The sequence below is a fragment of the Engystomops pustulosus genome, chromosome 1 (assembly GCF_040894005.1).
Source record: "Engystomops pustulosus chromosome 1, aEngPut4.maternal, whole genome shotgun sequence".
NCBI lineage: Eukaryota > Metazoa > Chordata > Amphibia > Anura > Leptodactylidae > Engystomops > Engystomops pustulosus.
Genome location: NC_092411.1, coordinates 56081005 through 56097033, shown reverse-complemented (window position 1 = coordinate 56097033; position 16029 = coordinate 56081005). Strand labels below are relative to the sequence as shown.

At 37.3% G+C, this 16029-nt stretch overlaps 1 protein-coding gene across 6 annotated transcripts in view; it reads left to right on the top strand.

The window, feature by feature from the left end:
* SEMA6A (semaphorin 6A) overlaps window positions 1–16029 on the top strand; it is a 140237-nt gene that overhangs the window by 32606 nt on the left and 91602 nt on the right. Inside the window, exon 1 of one of the 6 annotated variants that reach the window (XM_072141054.1) lies at window positions 10844–10863. The exons of the other annotated variants lie outside the window; for them this stretch is intronic. The gene's annotated coding sequence lies outside the window, so the exon portion shown is untranslated. Of the gene's footprint in view, window positions 1–10843; window positions 10864–16029 lie in introns of those variants that run through there. 6 annotated transcript variants of the gene reach the window in all.

The window sequence follows — 16029 nt, the reverse complement described above, 5'->3', positions numbered from 1 at the left end:
GGACAATAGGCATTCCCCTACTTAAGGACATTAGACTTACAGATGACCCCTAGTTAGACAATCCTCTCTGCTCATCTTGTACGTATCCTGGGGACTGCCTGTATACTAGTAACTTTACATGAGACCACCCCCTTAATTTTTTGTTTATATTCTTGATAGTTGTGTTTTGGATGCTTTTAGGTGTTACTGTAGTAAAATAAATGATGTTGTTATTTTAAGGCTTTCTGCATTGTTTTATTCCACTATGACCTACATTGCGACTGATCACCAAGGAATTGGATGCAATTTTTATACTTCTATAAATGAGAACGCCTAGACTGGCACACTAGTGGTTTGTAACAAAAATCCCTAGTTAATTGTACTCGAAGCCTCAGAGATTGACTCATTACTGCGCTTTCTAACCCTTAATATAAAGTCTCGATATAATAAAAGTCCTCGGCTTTTATCCTACAAGCACTATATAAACACCTGTCAGCGTTAGGCCACTTATATTTATATGTCTTTGTCCAGATAGGAGATATTGTAACAACAGCGGCTCTGCTCCCTGCATCGGCTTGTCTGTTTGAATAATTCAGGCTTAACTGAGGCCAAAGACACCTGCAAAAACAGACTGCTACTGACACAAATGTATCTGTGCTGCTATATATAAAGACTGTACTCCTCTGTCAAACACACTTGTGTCAGTGAACTGAAGCAGCAATGCTCTCAAAAAAAGAAGACAACCTGTTTCTATTCGGCCAATTAAGGCTGGTTTAACTAATAATAGTACTGCAAGGGTCCTTCACTACGCATCACCCTTCTTTTTTAAAGTATTGTCTAGAATGTAAAGAAAAGGGTTAACAACCAGAAAGTCGACGAAACAAAAAAAGGCAACACTCATCTGTTTAATCCACCATAGTTATAGCCTAATCTTTGTGCTGGCGCCCACTGCTGGTGATAATGCTTCCTATGATGACTTACCGTTGGCTAGCCACTAGAAGCATTGGAGACTGGCATACGAAAAGACTGATGATTGGCTGCAGTGGTCATATTTTGTATGTGACATCATTACAACCAAAAAGTAATTGACTTCAGTGACTACATATTTGTCCACTTCTAAACATCAAACATAACCTCAAACAAATCCATCGCATCTGAGGTTTTTGGAAATCCGGCATGACGTTAATTTTCTAGAATCTACTTCTCTGTGTACGCACTTTTTGGGTTGTCTTAATAAATGTGATTATATTTTGCTTAAAACCACACAAAATGTTGACAAGAAGAAGAGCATCTTCAGTGACACACCCACTCCCAAGTGACATCTAAAGTGGGTATTTGCCTTTACTAGGGCAATGTGTGATTAAGTCGTCTGAGAACCGGTGGCGTCGAGCCATACAGCTGATTTTAATGAGGGGAGTTGTACAGCTAAAGCAGTCTATTTAAAGGAGCATTGCCAGCTGGGACCTGAGTGAACCAATGTAGGTGCAACATGCAGCGGGTACATCAAAGTGATAAGAGCCTGTTTATTTTATATCGATCTACTGCTACCTATAGAATATTTTCATCTGAAGAGACGTGCCTTTAACTATGTATTGTCTGCACAGTTCACTTATGAAATAAATGATTGTGACTGTTATTGGTTTCACAATTCATTGAAAAAGTACTTGAAGGACTCTATTAGGAACATTACGACCTCAGATTTCTATGCTGAGGCAGGGTTCATTCTTCTCTCAGATTCTTACATGTTTAGTACAGTCAGAATTGTGGCATGTGTGACACTGCTTATTGGAAAAAATATGTAGTCACCATGTTGTTTACGGGTGACATCTTAAGATACACCCCTTTACTGATGAAAAACACCTTGTTGTTGGGCATGTCACAAAAAAATGAATGTGGCATTATACATAGCCCCCCCCCCCTCCCCATCTGAGCAATGTGTGCCCAAATAACTATATGCCTTTTAGTGGAACACACTACAGACTACTGATCTTTGGAAGGTAATTATTAGTAATTTTGCTTCTTTTCTGTCTAGTTACTTGTGTTTCCGTGTAGAGCACATCTCCAGCAATATACCATTGTGAGCTTTGTCACATGCATAAAGCAGCCGGCACTATAGAAAGCCGCGGCCGCACAGGAAGACGGGTGCTGTCATGTCACCGTCTCTAATTAGCTGAGTGGATATTTGAAACTAACTGGAATAAAGCAAAAGGAGAGTCAGTCTTCTCTTTCATTAAGCTAATTTCCAGGGCTTTACTTCTTAGGTCTCCGTGTCAATCCAGTTCTTCACGTAGCACTGGTGACCTAGAATGCTGGGTGGTAAAATAAGGCCATACATATGAAGGAATGGGAGCTCTTCCAGGTTTTTGCATGTGTGTGTGTGTTTTTCAATACATTTATCCTAGTCTGATTACCATATACTTCATAACATATTTATCTCATTTAACAAAAAATAGGAATACTTTTTAATTAGACACAACAAACATAATATATTGTGTTGTCTTTGACCTCTCATTGTGAGAAGAAACATTGTATCTAGGCGAGGATAAATAAAATCTGTTTGCCCGAACGCGGGCATTATACCAAATATTTTATCTGCATTGGACAAACGAACAATTCTGTAGAGACCATTGATCCCAATGTTGGCCTAAATGGCCCAAACTATAATAGCCAATGACCCATCTTACTCTGGCTTCACGAGGCGGTTGTCCTGCTAGATCACATGGACTTGACGCCACCAAAGAATCTTTTGATAAACAAATCTAGCAATGGTTGAACCATAATTAAAATTTAACTGATATACAGGAAGACATCCAGAAAATACATAACTTTTATTATTAACACTTTTTAAGTTATTTTCAAGATCTAAACAAACCCCCATTACTGTTCTAAACTTCAGCCCAAAGCTTCATATTGGACCTTTTGGTATTTTTACTATTTGTCTTTTTTTTTGGTCTTGTTGAAAGCATTTTACGGAATAATTAGAATTTTTAATATTTCTACAACTTTATATTGACATTAATGTAATTCATTAGTTTAATATCTCTGCTTAGGGATAGCGCTTTATTCAGGTCATGTGAATATTTTGACGCCTAAGACCCATTAAAGCCCTCTGCAGTGTTTTATTTGAGCATCTTGGGAATATGCTGAATCCTATTGATTTTTTAAATGGAATCTATATAAACACATTATATATGGAAAACCTCTTATAGCAATATTATTTTACTAAAATAGCAGAGCCACGTCTATAGAATAACACAGCTGCAATTTGGTTATTCCAATGAGCTGCTCCGTTATCCAGTATAGAGCTAACATTAAAAACATGATTGGTAAATTTTCTGTTTGTTCAGTTTTCTGGGAACAAAGAAGAAAAGGTTTCTCTGAACTTGGATACATCCTGTTAAAACCTCCAGCGTATACAGCTCGTTTTCCTGAGACGTCTGATATGGTCAGACAAAATTAGGCGTTGTTATGAATCTGCTTTTGATCTACCAATTGTTTGCTGACAATAAACTGCTTTGAGAAATTAGACTTTGTTGCAGAATAGTACATTTTAGTTTCCTGGTTCTCTTAACATATATGAGAGCATTGGAAGAATTTGCGCTCAAAAGTTAAGATTGGAGAGTCTAAACTGTAGAATTTTAGCAATTGTCTGGTCATTTTTAAGTTATTTTGGTAAGAAATAAATTAGCTTTTTAAGTGACTACCACTAAAAATTATTACGGTATCCATTGATATTGAATCTCCTTGACCATGTATGATTGTACATTAATTCCTTTCCATAGGTTCCATAATTATACACACTTGTATTCCATTAAGTATTGGTTTAAAGTTGGTGAGTGTTAAGTGAAATTACTGGAGTTACTATCCACACAGCTCCATAATTTTAAGGGGCCTCTCATTTTTTTTTTTTAGGAAACAACCAATATCTCCACCAACAACTGTGCTTGGTCCTGTTCTTGGACCGGACCCATTCCTGGGGATTAGGCTCTGAGAGCATATTGATATATATAATGCCCACAAGTCCCTGAGCTACAGTGGAGCCTGCATTTTAATCCCTACTAGTGGGTTCGGTCATTAAAGTTCACTGACCAAACTCGGCAAGTATGATGCTGCCCTTAATGATATTTTCTTCAAAGGGATTCAAAAATGTTACTCGCAAGTTTTTTTGTTTAATTTTATGCATTTATTGTGATAATTTTTCAATCCAACATGCTGTTATTTGTGGTTCAGTGTTTTTTTTTTCCAAAAAAATCAACCCTATATACAGATCAGATTTCCCTTGGCAGACTATCTGTTCCGTAGTGTACAATGAATAGTATGGCCTAACCACCCCTTTTAAAAGACCATTTTTAATGACATTTTGGATGTTTGTCATAATGAGGCTTCACTTTACATTGAATTAGTATTAGCTTGTCTAAACATGAATGATAATTAATTTTTTAAGCAATTTAATGCATCAAGTTGCAGAAGCTACTACTTCCTATCCATTTACTAAATTGCCGATGACGTATTTGTTTAATGGGGGCGAGAATAATAGCAGCTAAATTTTGGATCGCATGAGCCATAGCATTGTACTTACCGACAAAAAACTCAAGTTCACAGTAAATGCTATGCATTCACGAACGCAATTAAGTCTTATTTATTTTTAGCATGTGAGTTTTTCCCCTTAATCATCCACTTTGTTGTCTGTGGATTTGATTGTTATTGGCATGAGTATGGAACATGAAAGCACTTGTAGAGGATCAGTTTGCATATCCTGCTATACATTAAGTTGTTACATTGAAGTGTCTTATTTGAAGGGGAAAATGCCCTTATTGTGTTTGCTTAGTGTTTTTATTGTTTATATTACCGGCAACATTGTATTGCAGCATACATTTAGTACATGTTTGTAGTAAAGTTCTTTGACAATCGGTGACAACTGAAAAATAGCTGTCATAACATGAGCTGTCACCCAGGTTTCTCAGACCTCTGAATGGTGAATTTCCAAGCTCTGCAGCTATGAATGGACACTAATAGCAAAAATTGTAACAGGACCCTTTCATGTGTATTTTATAGTTCTCGTTTACTCATGTGGGCGCCCTCAAAATATGCAGTCATAGACTTAGGAATGGACTTGATTTCCAATAATCACAACATATTTGGCATTCAAACTTCTGGTCAAGATGGCTAACTTGGGGTCAAATCTGTATTCAAAATGGATTGTGCTTGCAGTTTGTTGAAGCCGGTTTAGCCAAAATATACACAGCTATTATAAGTAACCCAGAATTATTTGGAGGCAGACAGTCAATTTTGGGTTTCGCATTTATACATATTGGCTACGATAATATGGAGACTTGGTCAGATTTTATTACCATGATTGAAAGTTTACCCACTACCTTACTTCCAAAAATTGGGGTAAAGTTGTGGTAATAACACTGTGCTAAACTGCCAACCATTGTATATAATTTAGAATATAGGGTTACCCTTTGTTGACCATACGTATCTCAGCAGTTTTAATCTCTCATCAAACTCATTTGGACATGGTAATGGAGTCCCCAAACATTTTCCGCTTCTTTCCATAGAACTATTGTGATGAATAATTTTCCATAATGCATTCACAGATGCTTTATCCCCCCAGCATAAAACACAAATGTACTGACTAGAATGTAGTTTATGCCTCATGTAAATCCCGCGGGACATGACTTGAGACATTGTTATAAGCCAGATTTGTTGTTTCATTCTTATTCCTGATAACAACAGGTGTGCTATTGTTGGAGCCAGCTGTCAGGAGACTAATAATTAGGTCTAATTAGAATTAACTGGTTTGACTGGATACATGAAAATGATCATCAAAGCAGTGAAAGCGTCTAGGCTGGTGCTATATGTCTATACCACTGTTTATGCAGTAATCGCCTTGATTGATAGGGTGTTTTATTGGGAGCATTTTTAGAAACCTTTCGGTTTGTTGTGAAGTCACTTGTTTTTTTGGTTCATTGAATCATCTACAGTCTTTGAGTGTTGACATATAGCACTTTATTTGCTATTCATACTATGAATATTTAGAATAATTTCGATCCATGGCTTTTGGTAAGTGTATGCAGTTAACTAAGAGTGCCGATATACCTTGAGTAGCTGAAGGCCAACAGTCCTTTCTCATATTGCCAATAGGAAGAGTGGAGTTAGCTGGTGTCAGATTCCTATAGAGTTAGACTGCACACACATATTGGTTGTGTCCAGCCAGAAGTTGTATTCTACAGATTGACAAAACTGATGACATATGCTAGGACTGGATGCATCCATCTGGCATACAAAGAGCGAGAATAGCCTCTTAGAAATGACTTTTTTAAGATTTCGATGTGGCATCTGGCAACAAAACTGACTGTGCCCCGATGGCAGGAACAATACTGTAAAAACTATAGGATCCTTTCTGTGGGCACCAGGCCCACAGAAAGCCAATAAAGTTGGCCAGACATAAATAAACATGACCCATATATAGTCCACTGAGCCATGAGTTACTGAAGAGATGAAATATTTGTTGACCTAAGATTTGAAAGTCATAAAGGTTTTAGATTTTCACTTAATATATTATATGCTTATGTATGTGTTGTTATTTTGTTAATTTAAGCCAAATCCTAATATTTTGCCATATTTTGGGATGTATTTCAGTTTGCCTGTTAAATTCTTTCAAGATATTTATTTCTATATTATTATGTCAATAGCAATTATCTGTCCATGTGTGCCCTCACATGCCAGGTGTTTGATGCCAAACAATGAAAAGTCTGAGTAATATGGCAGACCTCCATTAGAAGGCCACCACTTGTTTTCACTAGGGCTTATTGTATTTGTCTCACACATTGCTATGCTGTGACATACATGATACAAGTACGTAAATAAATGCCATACCGTACACGACGGGAAACTAATCAGTGAAAAATTGAGCTGTAGACTATATTCCAATGGTGTACTGACTGCACTGACACAGCATGGGCTCCATTAGAAACCATGATGTGTGCAGACCTATAATTAGACATAGGGTTCATACAGTGTAGGAGGCAAGTGCACCATTATTAAATAGGTCTATCAAGCATGGCATTCTGTTTCCTCATTTCCTGCAATAAAGCAGTGTTTAAATGTCTGCTCGTACAGATAAATTACATATTGCTAGATATTGGAGGGGACCTGGGGAAGCTGCACCATGATAATGATAAAGCTAGGAAGGGTTTACAAGATAAATAAGAGATGAACGTGGGAACAATTTAATTACAGTGATAAAGCCAGAGTCAGCGCAGATCAAAGGGGTAAATAAGAGGTTGGTGAAAAAAATAGGAAAACTTGAACGCTCAATAAACAAGTTTGGACAATGTGAAAAACAAAGAATGATCCAAATAAATTCAGGAAAAATTCCACAGATGTAATGATATATCACAGATCACAGCACATTCTTCTGCTTATTGATGGAGGAATACTTGCATTGGACTCTATCAGTCTATGGTTGAAATCTGTTGTCTTGTCAGTTTTATTAATTATCTGCTGTTGATTAAAGTTGGTGTAATATAGGTCTAGGGACATGCAGGCCTAGAACCAGAGCCTACTTTTGGTAAATTGGCTTCTTAATGACAGGTTCTCTTCAAAGGGACACATATTGATAAATGATAACTCCACTTTCCTATACGGTAGGTTTACTGTGGCAAAAATCATGTGTTATTAAAAAGAAGGGTCCTCAATATTAGAATAATGGGGGTCATTCTCAGTTTAGTGGCAGAGTTTAATTACTGCAGTTTCACACAGGGAACGGAGCTTCCTGTTTTAGGCCACATTCACACAACTGTTGTGGGGACATATCTTGCTGCTGGATATACATAGACGGCTTTGGTGACTCCCCGGCCTACGGCTGGGTGAGAGCACGTGTGCATATACCCTTATTCTATTATCAGCTGCTGAGAACTGATATGTTTTTATACCAAACAATCTGATATTTAATACCTATTCAATTTATATGTTATCAATATTTTTTAACCTAGAAAACCCCTTTTTAAAGGGGTTGTCCAGGCTTTGCAAAAACGATCTAGCCGGCCTGTGTGGGGGGCTACAAAAAAACTATTATTTTGACCACTTCTGTTGTCCCACGCCACCACCTGATATAATATTAAATCCATTGCTCCGCGCCTGGTACTGCATTGAATCTAACACTGTATCAGGCAAGTGGAAGTAGTTAAGCGTATATGTGTTTGTATACATATGTGTGTATGCATATATATATAATATATAATGACTCATGAGTAAGACCACGGTTTAGTGCTAGAAATGCGTTGAAGTTGTCCTGTATACCTGTTTATTGCTGTTGGATGCCATGTAACGACAAATAAAGTTGGCTTTATTGTTTCCAAAAAGCTGGATCCATGGATTATTTTGTTTGTCAATGAAAATTCATATCTACTTTATTAGAACATAAACTACAATAGGCGAAACGCGTGTCAGGGTGTCGTTGTCTTGTATGTATGTATGTATATGTGCTTGGCAACTATTTGTGAATTTGGATAGCTATAATATACTCCGAGATGACTCCTGTAATGCTGCATTTTCATCTTGTAAATAAAAACATATATTTTATTGATGTTTATGTACTGATAAATTATATATCAATTTGTATTACTTTTAGTTCTGTGTCAGTTGGTTTTTATTTTGTAGGTTGTGAGGCATAAGACATTGTTGGAACTCCTATCTCCATCATATTTATAACGTCTGTTAAATTGATATGTCAAATATCACTTCCACTCACACATCTGCCTCTGTTTTGCCAAGGTGTAAAGTCCACACTAATGGTTTTCCATTAACGACTAAATTCTCACTTAACTCCTAAGAATCTAAAAATAAACTCTATAGATTTGCCCTGGGCCTGATAACATATATTGTGGAAACAGGCGATTTCCTTACTTCTTTTAAAGAATGACGTTCTTTGTGTTTCCTTATAAACAGGATGTGGGGCTGTGAAGCCGTCCGTGGGACAGGCTTTACAGAAGAGGTTAAGTTACAGCTTATTGCTGAATGAAATCTGTATATGTATTTTCTTTGCAGCTTCTATTACTCGCTCCATTCATGCAGTCTACCTGTATTTTCTGGATTAGGCATATAGAATTGTTTTTTATGAAAAAGGATTAGTGATGATTCATGGGAGCTGTTCTGCAGGGTGGGTGCTGTAGAGTATCGGTGCTACATACAAGCGGGATAATTGGTGGCAACTGAAGGCTTGCGGGTCTGAAGGCTTGCAGTAAAGCACAGGCAGGTAGATTGAAAAAGAAACTTCTTATTGGATCTCGGTGTATTGACATGTGTATGCTGTAGAAGAATTATTACATCCATTACCAACCCCTGGCTATCCGGTACATCTAGGCACTTGGGGGTTATATCTCTGATAACCTAATCTGCTTCTACAACAACTATCCAATTATTTCCCTCTAATGTGTGCTCAGAACCTTGCCCCGGGCAAAGCTTACTCAACTTCAGTAGCCAAATCCCACGCTAGGGGTAAAACATCACGATGGCGGATGCTTTGGCTGAAATTTTATTATAAAGTTATTTTTCTAGTTGGCACCAGGGTGTTGATTTAGATCCCAGAGTGAACCTTTTTTTTGTTTTTTACATGTTAAATTACAATGTAACAGACACCGACTTCTCAGCTAGCCGTCCATTGTTACCATGGAAATAATTCAGTTTGCGGAGCTTGATACTGCTGATTCGATTAATGAGCCGTTTTCATAGGAGACTTGCAGAATGTCACATAGTAAATACATAGAAATCTGAAAGAAGCGAGATTATGTCCTTTGGTAACAGAATAATGGAGGTAAAGGTGAAGATTTACATACAGTAGCCCTCCTGCTTAGTTTCTGTGAGTACTTAATGTATAAGAGTTTCCGATTCTAAACCATGGCTATAATTTTGTATGGAAATTGTTTTATAAAGTCATTTCCTCTGCTAAAATTCAGCTTTAGGCAATGTGAAATTATAAGTAGTCCAAAAGGTCTCACAGATTGGAACAGAAGAAGATAATTTTGGTTTAATTTCACATGTATTGGTGTTATTCACATTCCAAGTTTATCTACTCCCCTACAATTCTATTCCCACCAGGGAATCAAAGCGAGACAGAGACAAATTCCTCAAATGTATGGAAACGGTTGCATACCATGACTATAGTCTTCGATAGTTGGGATTTTAGCTATGTGACTTATCCATCATAAGAACAAAGGAATGAACATGCAGAAATTCAACATTCCTATCTGTTTTCCTTACCACCTTTTATAGGTGGGTCATTCCATTAACATGAGACCATAAGCCAGTCCTGGGTTTGGGTAAGCATGAATGAGTGCAGAGAATACAGTTGAAAAACATTGAAGTTTATATAAGAAGTAATTGTTGGATGGGAAAATGTTCAAGTGGTTTTTCAGTATATGTGGAAAAGGGGGATCTGCTCCATTCCAAAACTCAGTTTGGTATTGGATCTGCTGTGTATTGTGAATGTGGCCACTTTATAAGGGCAATGAAAGTTCTGAATTTACCAAGAATAGAACCATTCGGGTGTAGATAGGGGTGTACGTTGATCACTCAAGCGCGTTGGCCTCTTTCTTACATTAAGAACGCATTTGTCTGTCTGTGTCGAGTTTCTTTTAACAACCTTTATGTAATGTGCTAATGCTGAGCAGAGACAGGAAAGAAAGTTGTGCTTATCTGCCGGTAATCCTGCCCTGATATGCCTTTTTCAAGTAGGGCATTCTCCAAAACTGCTTAGATCTTCAGTCATGACAGACAGGAGGTCTTTCCTGTAGGGTGGGATACAGAGAAAACCTTTGGTAATGCATCTTACTGTGGATCTTGGAAGGAGGCTGAATAACACACCTGTCCAGGAGCCAGGTAAAAAAGGGATAGTTAAATTCTGTGCTGTATCAAGTTTACTGGTAAGGAGTAGAATAATATTTACAATGAGCGTCCGCACTGAGTCGTGAATGATTACCACATTGAGAATGAGGTATTTGGTTTATACAGCTGGTTGATTTTACGGTTATCTGTATTTTGGTCTGTATCAGCCTGTTCATATAAATTTTCCATTGTGCCTTTTTATTATTTCAAGCTTTACAGTGTATGGTCTACATTACACTGTACTGTTTGTACTTGATAACATGTTAAAGGTGGTGAGTTTGGCAGTACGAAACAAGTTGATCATCTTCCAGATTATCTAAAAACATCATTTATTAGAGCCAAAAGGGGATTATAGAGATGGAGCGTGAATGTGAAATGTCAGCTTTCTTGTTATATGATGATGCTCCATTTTCCTGGTCAGTTGTTAGAAATTCCTCCTCCGCAGGCTCATTGAGAATATTGGTAGAACAATAGTCAACCTATCCCAAGGTAAAGGCAAAGTCATTACACCAAGTTATAACTGTATTACTGCTCATAACATGATATTATTGTAAAGACAGAATGTAGGTCACTATTGTCGCATGTCCCCCCACCCCCAGGCTTTTTCCAGCCCTACTCTGATTAATGCTCAGTACATTCATTATGTATGGAGTAATAGGAGAACTGGCAGATCACTCAGTTAGCACCAGCTACTGTATATGGTTGCTCGAATTTAAATAGGGCAGTAAATTGAAATACGGTTTTCACATATGTTTGCTGTAGAACAATTAGGGATTTACTGTTTTTAGGGAATTCTGGGATCTAGGGCAGACAAACCAAACAGATTAATATCTTCGAGATCATGTTTCTTGGTGTGGTTTGGTGACATAATCTAGAAAATCAATGTTGAAGTGAAGTGTAAACCGGTTGTATACAGTCATGGAGGCGGAGAGTTTAGCAGTGAAGTCAATCCCTCCCTGCCTTAGATTGCCCCAGTATTCAATCAGACATTTGGAAAGCTAGTTATTGGGGCACATTTACTTACCCATCTGTGGAGTTCACTCAAATTGCATTGTCCAATGATATCCTGCATGTGTCGCTTCTCCACTCAGGTCCGCCAGAGTTCACCTTCTTCTTCCTGGTGCATGTAAGTGCTTGATCTTGTGACAGAATTTGTAAGTTAAATCCCGTGCTCAGTCTGAATCAGTCTGATCGACCAACTGTCCACCCTCCGATTTCTGTCGCATGAAAGCTAGCGCAGCTGCCCCACAATCTGATCGCGTGCAACACAATCCCCAGTTAAATACCTGTCATAGCCGTGCAAAACCAGTAACCATCAGAAAATCCGACGAAAGTGTGGCCACGGACCCTTAGTAAATAAACCCCATTGTGTCCATAAACACAGGGTGGTTCATTACAGCAAAGAAGCTTTGTGAGGATGGAAGAGTTTGAGTTCAGTGCTAAACTCTCCTTCACCTCTATGAATTATACAACTAATATACATCTCACTTCCAATATGATTTACTATATGATGAAAGAAGGACATGTAAGTAACATGACATTGAAGGTATATTTTCAGTTGACAACATACTGATAGTGGTTTATTACATCAATTTCTGCTGACAGGTTCCCTTCAATTGTCTGTTTTTGCTTTATTTTATTTTACTTTACAATGATTGTCTTTATTTCAATTAAAGAATAAATAGCTGTAATTTATTAAGATTTTTTTTAGAAAATCGTGGCCTTTTGTATGAACAGTCTATTGACGTACTTATAAGCCATCCATTTCAATATGATTCTATTTATGGTAGCCTGCATTTTCCCAATGCACTATAGACACAAGCTGACGTACAGTTCTCCAGCCGAGTGTATGATTGTTTTTGTCTGTAGTTTGTTGATAGATACATACAGCTATAGGCAATTCCTTCATGTAATCTCTAAAGCAGATCAGTGCTGTCAGCATGCTATATTCTAATAGTATTATGCAGATTTACCCAGATTTGTGTTTTATGGCATGCAGTATATTTCTGATAAGAGCTGAAACATGAGCTCTTAGTCTCAGGATTGTTATGTTTTTTTTGTTTTTTTTTTGTTCTCGCTCATGTTGGTTTCATTATAACTTGTTGTTTTAGTTAAACTATTTTTAGCCGTCTTTTTAAAAGAACGACATGTAAAATGGGGGAATGTCTTCAAGAAATCGAGAAAAAGCCACAGACACGCACAGAAATACACTTGCAAATTTATGCACACACACACTTATATAATATATAGAAACACATACATCTTCACCAGCTCCCCTTCATTTTTAGTTATGAATTAATTTTAGAGCTTTCTGACAAGAATTTTTGCTTTTTAACAATTGTTACCAAGGAACAGAAAGACAAAGGGTTTCTAAGAATAATTCACATGTGAAGACAAGCTTTATATACAGCAGCCAACTCTATTCAGGGGAAGAATGTATGGAAATACTACACCCGACTAAGCTTAATCTTTTAATAAATCTTTATTGTACAATAATTATTACGTTTTGTCAATTGCCAAGCCAAGGTTCTCTTAATGTCTGATGCTTAATCTCCAACTTGACTAGCTGCCCATAACATCCTTAAATTGCTGTGAAATAAAGAAAGCTGCACTGTGATTGTTTAGCTGTGGGTAAAAAAAGTTATTTAAGATCATCATTTATTAAAATTCCAAAACACAGAACCTTTAAGGCCCAGTTCACACCTGTGTTTGGACCTCCATTATTTTATTCCATCTCTTTCCAAATTATAGGAGACATATACAAATATTTTACACAGAACAAACAGTCATATGGAACAATGAGGGCCCTGCTCACAAGAGCTTACAGACTATGAGGATGAGGGGGTTGACACAAGAGGTTGTATAATGGTCCAGCCAAGGGAGCTTTTTCGTTACTAGCGGTAAATTTTACAGGAGCTGCAGCGCAATTTTTTGTCTCTAGAATCCCAATGGAAGTGGCGCAAACAGATAACAGAACCCATCCATAGTCTAGTGACATCAATCAATTATTTCACTATTATCGTTTAAGTGGAAAATATATTTACGGAGTATGAATTAGGCCTAAAATGATTTATGCTGTATGTGGGTGGGATTAACAGGACTCTGTGTCTCTCCTAACGAGATTAAATATCCTACTAGGACTCCAATAAACGTATATCAAAGACCTCAGCTTCTCTCATACCATGATACTACCCACGTGACAGGTTTACTTTAAAGAAAACCTCACATTTGATTTGATGCATTATGAAGCAAACATACCTTGAGAATGCTGTAGCTACACTGATGCAGAATCATATCTTGTTTAATCCCTGTGCTGAGAGGTTTTGCTGAAAAAACATTTATAAAATTATGATAATAAAGCTCTGTCGCTTCTTTGCCTGGGCTTGACGCTTTTCTTTTCAGATTAGTTATGCACTGTGTCAGAGGATGGTGTAATAGCAGTGTTATCCCTGCCAGGCATAATAATCGATTGCTGCACCATCCCCAGCTGCTGTGTATGAGTGATCCAGTTCAAGTTGATTAGTCCCATCTTGGCTGTTCTGAAAGCTTGTGTGTAATGTGGATCCAGCTTTCATAAGGTCCTGAATGTTATAATTGTTTTTTCAGCAAAAACACTTAACTTGGGGATTAAACAAGATATGATTTTGCATCCATGTAGCTACAGAATTCTCAAGGTGTGTTTAGGTGATCAAATGAAATAGTAGATTTTCTTTAATTTCTTTAATTGTACATACTTTTATATTGGTCCTGTTTAGGTATCTGATATATTAAACTTTCTCAAAAGTCCAATTGGCTAAACCAGATCTCACCAGATCTGACCAGCTATATAAATAGGATATGTGATTATTGTCAGGTGATACGTTTCGCCTTTGTTAGCTTGCTTCTCTATTACAGGTAGCATCCCTTTATCTTTTGTGTAACAATACGGAAGGGAAAGTGATTGAAGTATATAAGAACATCTTCCAAAGTGGCTGGCATGACGTGGTTGTAAGGTGTTCTAGGTGCGCAGGGTCACACTTACAAATGCAGTGTTTGCAACACGTACAAAGGCTTTTGCAAGCTCACACAAGGGTTTTATTTCTTGTTATTTGAGCGTCATCCTTTTTTTTTTTCACGAAGTAAAATAAGCAGGTTTTGTTATTTTTGTGCATGAGTTATAACGCCTTGGGATTTTCACCCGACTCCATTTCCCCCTTTTTGAAAAGCATCTTGAAAAGAAAACATGAGAAGAGGAACAGATGCTTTATCAAAAACTGGAAGCTGCTTTCTCATTTCTATTTCTTCTATATATCAATGCAAATATCACCGAACAGGTGGCTCATGGGATCCCCAGAGACTGTTTACAGTAAAGGTTACAACCAGCATCGATCGCCTTCAGCCGCTTTCAATTTCATTGTGGGCCGTTTGTCTTCACTGCCCAAAGTGGCAGCATCTCATTAGAGCTGCATTTATTAAAGTTCCCTGTCTCTGTTAAGAAGCCAAGATGCAACCTGCTTACAGATATATTTACTTTTTTAATTCTGCTATTTTCAGCAACTCGGCAAGAAAATGGCTGGTGGAATCTTGTGCTTAGTAAAGTTTTAAATAACTTGGTAACATCAATTGATGAAGATAGACTGGCTCCTGGTTACTACTCAAACAAACTACATCAGTAAAATATGCAGATTTTATGTATATTAGTTTGTGGTTAAAAGTTTTACTTTATTTTGAAAGGGTAATATTATTTACATAATGTGCTATGTAAAAGTCTACAGAGGTACAACGGAAACAAATCTTGCTCAAGTTGAAGGAGGAGCTTTCCCATTAGGGTTCCCAATCCACAATATAATAGATTACTAAATAAAAAATGGTTGTTGCAGATCTTCTCAACCATACAATCTTTAAGCCACATAATATGATGCCGCACTTCTCTCTACTGTGTTGATAACTTCACCCTTTACTACAAGTTAGTGGAATATGTTTTTAAAAAAAGCAAATAAATATTTTAATATATTTGGGTTGCCCATGTCCGTGGTGTCTCAAAGGGGCCTTCTACCATTCTCCATGCACATCTTCGGAGTTATCAGCCTCAATATATCTCCATAAATATGTAGGTAAAATGCTATGTAAAGTCCCGTCTAAACTGATCACAGAATTGAGAAGAATATTTCCATTCAAGGG